Source organism: Talpa occidentalis, unplaced genomic scaffold (genome assembly GCF_014898055.3).
Source record: "Talpa occidentalis isolate TD23 unplaced genomic scaffold, MPIMG_talOcc4v2.1 talOcc4.12, whole genome shotgun sequence".
In the NCBI taxonomy this organism is placed as follows: Eukaryota; Metazoa; Chordata; class Mammalia; order Eulipotyphla; family Talpidae; genus Talpa; species Talpa occidentalis.
This window is the reverse complement of record NW_023601212.1, coordinates 38,380,428-38,385,657: the sequence shown is the minus strand read 5'-3', so window position 1 is coordinate 38,385,657 and position 5,230 is coordinate 38,380,428. Positions and strand designations below refer to the sequence as shown.

At 43.3% G+C, this 5,230-nt stretch overlaps 1 pseudogene; it reads right to left on the bottom strand.

Annotated features, from left to right (window-relative positions):
* Positions 1-1,796: 1,796 nt before the first annotated feature.
* Positions 1,797-4,692, bottom strand: LOC119239987 (protein transport protein Sec61 subunit gamma-like; annotated as a pseudogene).
* Between the last annotated feature and the right edge of the window lie 538 nt (positions 4,693-5,230).

Below are 5,230 nucleotides of genomic sequence, written 5' to 3'. Positions count from 1 at the left end.
CAGTCTGCCAGGGAGGCCAACAACTGGGATAAATTTAAAACAAAAGAGAAGGAATTAGTACATGGGAAACATGAGATCATTCATGTGATTAATTTACCTAGGTGTTACAGGGCTTCTACCCCCAAAGATTGGGTCCTTTTTATAGAGAAAGGAACTTTAATGCAGTTAGTGTGCAATACAGAAAAGACAAAGAATAGAGTTTCCAAATCAAGCATCGGAAATTACCCATCCCCTCATGGGTAAATGCCCAGCTGAATAGGATTGGCCCAGTGCAAGGCACAAAAGCCTGCCACAGGTCTAAAACATCTTCTGGTGGTGGCCCATATGTAAAGGCAGGACATGGGCACAGTGCAGGTTTTCTGATCCCATGCAGACCGGGTAAAGGAGGAGTCAAAGTCCTCAGTGGTTTTGCAGGTTTTTTATTGGGGTTCACCAGGCATATGGCAGGCAGGGGTGCTGGCTGGGGGGCTGGGAGACTGGCAGGCCTCCCAGCCCCAGCAAGTCTTCACTCTATCTGAGCTCTCTGGAGTTCGTTCTGCTGCTTCTCGGCTTCTCTTTCAGCTTCGGCTTCGGCTTCGGCTTCTACTGCTGCTTCTACTGCTGCTGCTGGCGTCCCCGTGACGCCACCCTTAAAAGCCCAGTCTTAGCCCAGGTGACTCACATCTACCTATGCCCACACCCTATTTCAGGTGCCCGCCATCAGGCATGCATTCAGGACAAGGATCCATCATCTATCCTGATGGCAGGAGGGCAGAAAAGCCTGATATTTTTCCTTACCCTACACCATAGGAAAGAGGCAGAAGTGGCCCCGTACGTCTGGGACAGAAGGAGCAAAATCAAGATAAAAGCTGCCATTGTTAACCTCCCCGTGGGTCTCTCACCCACATCCGTTTCAATCAGTTCAAGACCAAGAAGCAAGTGCAACCTCTTCACATGTCTCTCTGCTCCCCGTGCCTCCTCCAGGTCTCCTTTTTGCTCTCCATCCTGCTTCTTTCCTCCTTCAGTTTCCTCTCCAGTTTTCCCTTTCCTTCCTGCCCAGCTCCACCCTTCCCTGGATGAGACAAGGAACCTGGAACCTCCCTTTTCCTGGGGACCACCCTGTTACACTTTGACCTCTAGGGAAAAAATTCACCAGAAAGCATTAGGTGTAGCTGAAACAGGCAAGGGTTTATTAGAAAGACACATGCAGGAGGGAGCCAGTTTGGGAAAGGAGAATATAACGTGGCCCCCACAGAAAGTTAGGAGGAGGTATTTAAAGGGTAAGTCCACAAGGCAGGGAGGGGAAGGGCAGCCTCAGCCTGTTCTGGGCTGGGCTGTGCGCAGATGTGTTGCATTCCAGCAGCACTTGTGGCCTCTCAGCTTTCTCCCTCTAGGAAACTGACATAATCATTAGTCAGAATGTTATGTTTTTTCATGAATCATGGAGCCTCATGGTCAGCGTAGTGGGTCAAATTGCTTGGACAGGACTTGCTTGTCCATAATTTAGTCCATCTGTTCAAAGAGGACTTTGGGAACTCATCCTCCTGGCTTGCAATTTCTTTTATCTATGCTGTCTCATAGATACTAAAAAAAAAAAAAAAAAAAATAGAATAAGCTCAAAATGGAGTCTAATGCCGTTATCCCAACTTCTGTATCTACAAATAACCTCCATTTTGAGTTATCCCTTGCAGTACCTATATATAATGCTGACTGGTTCATGAATCATTTAATAAAGCCATTTTTTTCTGTAAATTTGTGAATTTCATTTATTTTTTTTTGAATTTTATTTTATTATTTATTTATTTATTTTTCTGAAGATTTATTTATTTATTTATACAAGCACTGGGTACAGTCAGAAGCGCAGGAGGGTGAGAGAATTCACCAGAGCCAGAGCAGGGAACAGAACAGGCAGACTGATGAAGTACACTGCTGAGGGGAGCAGCGGGCGGCAGGAGAGGTCTGCGCGCCATGTAGGACCCTTGCCCGGTGGCCAGGGATCGAACTGGCGCTAGAGAGGCTGCGGGCAATTTCGCAGCCCAGCGCTCAAACGCTGTGCCACCAGGGAGGCCCTGAATTTTAGTTTTTAAACATAGGTTACACAGGACTTTCCAAAAGGGGGCCTTCATGGATGGAGTAGCCTGATTTCTCTCTGTTTTTTTAGCCGATAACTGTGTCATGCAGCAATTCAAATTTTTTGTTTGCTTTGGCAGGAGAGAGGATACCATTTCAGGCCTAGTCTCCCAGCCAGGAATGGCCAGGCTGCTGTGGCAGCACTGAATCTTAGCCACTACCCACCACGGGTTGTTGTCTTAGGAAGCCACAGCAGGAACTTTGCTGATGCGCTCAGGCAAGCAAGTGAAAAGAGGCAGATTTATTTAGAGAAAGAAAAAGTTTATTGAAGAGAAAAGGAACAGAAATAAAATGAGGCCAGGCCAGGGAGGGGCAAGGAAGCTGAAGTGGAGTTGGGCCTGAGGGAATATAGACCTTCTTTCCCTAATTATTCTAAAGCCCTACCAGTCTCTCTGTGATTGGTTAGTTCTCGGAGGTCTCACTCACTGCCCTAATGTCTCTGTGCCCAGAATTCAGTCTCTGTGGCCCAGCCCTTATCTTAGAGATTTGTCCAGGAACATCCACTATCCCTAGTCCTGGGGTGTTTGATTACCCCCCTTTGGAATTTGTTGCCCTTATCTCTGGAGCTTCCCCTATTCCTTTTATTGCTCTTATCTCAGCTGCCTTTTTAACTCCCCTGGAAGTCCCTGCATGCACTGTCCCTGAAGCTGCCTAATTAACCCTAACTTGCCCTAGGACTCAGAGACACAACATATTTTTTTTTTTTTTTGAGACAGATGTCTCTGAAAGGCACTTATACTACACCTCCTTAAACAAAAAGACATTCCTGAATTTCACTTATTCATCCCTACAAGAGTTTTTCCCCCAACCATTGAGATGTTTGTACAATACATCCTATGGTCGGACTGTTTGCATTATAACAGACCTTTTTATCCTTTTTGTAATAATCCTTGTGAATAAAGTCTCCCTTTACCAATCTCAGAATTATTTTTGACGGCACCAAACAAAAATCTTTGGAGTCGCTCTTGAATCTTTACCCCCAAACTACACATTAAAGCAAAAACAAAGCAAAAACTACACAACAAAGCAAAAACAGACAATTATAAATCAGAGACATCCTGCAGGGGAGGAGGAGGGAGAGGGAGCAGAGGGAGGGCGGGAGGGAGGAGCACAGGGGACTGTGGTGATGGTGCACGGGTGCCTTGGGGAAGGAAATTCTATGGGGACTCAATCTGAGGGGGTGGGGGGAAGCAAATATTGTTTAACAGAAAATTTATCAGCATATAGTCATTGGCTCTGCCTTAATTTTATCATCTCACTTCTTCCTCCCCCCTGCCCTACCACCTTCATGCAGCCATCTCCATCTGTAATCAGGAATATTATCTTAACTTTGAATTCTCTTCCCTGATTCTCCTCACCACCCTGGAATCACACAAAAGACAAAAAGCTCTTACAAACAACAACAAATATATATGTATCAGATAAGTTTACTCCTGTAGCTCCAAACTCTTCAATGTCTCCCCATTGCACTCAAAAAACCCCCAGTTCTTACAGTTGTCCAGGTGACACAGTATGATCTGTTACTTCTGTTTCACTTCCTGTTAGTTTCCTCCCAGCCCAACTCAGTTCAACCATTTCAGACCCTGGGCATCTGCTGTTGGCGAAAGAGGTAATAGGAGAGACAATAGGCCAAAATAGAGTCACTTGTCCTAAACTCCAAACCAAGACTTACAACCCATCCCAATTGCAGTTTCTGCTTCTCAAGAGTGGGATTTTAAACCAATCAGCCTGGAGTTTCCCCAATTAACTCTGGTGAGAAAATCGGCCTGATAGAATGGTTGTCTTCCCTTACAGGAAAGTAAGCTTGACTGAAATAATCCAATCTTTAAATTTCCCTCTCTCACCCTCCTTCTGCCTACAAGAATTTTTGGAGACTTCTTACTTTCTAAATGGGATTTTGCCTAACTCATGAATCATCTGATAAAGTCAGTTAGAACTTCAAATTACTCAAATGGATTTCATTTTTTAAAGAGTTGTCAAACACTTTTCTGACTCAGGACCTTTGCACTTGATGTTCACTCTTCCCACAGAAACTCTGAAATTCCCTAAATTCCTTCAGCTAAATTGCTGGTGAGGAAGTGGAAACATTGTGTCCAGATGACTCTGCATCTCAGTTTTCTCATCTATGTCAAGCTGTCACTTCCCCACTCCCAACCATTGGGCAGATGTTATATAGCACAAGGTATAATGGAGCAGGGCATTTTTTGCTATTTTGAAATTATTTTAATTTGGAAGAAATAAAAAGAAAGGAAAACATAAAATATATAGGCAATTTTTTACTCCATGTGTTCTCAAATCCCCACTTGTTCACCAACCCCCTAGACTTAAACACTTTTCTGAAAAGGTACTCAGTCACCAACAATGATATTATTATTAGGAATATGGATGAATTTTACAAATGAGTCATAGTATAGCAAATCCTATTGCTGTTGCCTTTGTAATCTTTGCGAATTCTTTTCTAACAGTTTTGGCGCATTTTTTAAACTGTGCAGATGTGTCCTTCACAAACTGCTGACTGGGTTTATCAAACTGTATTACCTGATCCATGATGTTTCTGCTTCTGGAATCACACATCCAAGTCCCATCAGGAATATATATATATATATATATATATATATACACACACATACACACATACACACATACATATTCCATATATATATATATATATATATATATATATATATATATATATATGGAAGGAAGGCTTTATGGTTTGGCTTCATGAGCGGCTATTTAAGATGACATGTAATGCCCTTGAGCCCCAGCAGATGGCAATACATTACCTGATTTGTCATGTAAAGTAAAAAGCTTCATAACACAGGAATTTAGAGAGGTGTAGGGGTTCAATTTATAAGGTAAAAAATTAAGCTCCCAATCCTTGCTTACAAGGCAGATTTGGGAGATTTGAATGGATAAAGGAATTGACAAGGTTGCCTTGGGGACAAGGCCAGCTCCAGGAATGCAGAAGCAGTGGCCAGGTCATGTTTCTATGTCAAAGGTCAGCACTCAAGATAGACATCCCAGGAGATAACTGGTGCAAACTGGAGTCCCAAGTTAGAAAGCCTGTGAAAACAGTACAAAAGAGAACCTCAAATCCTCCTTCATGTACAGAACTCTC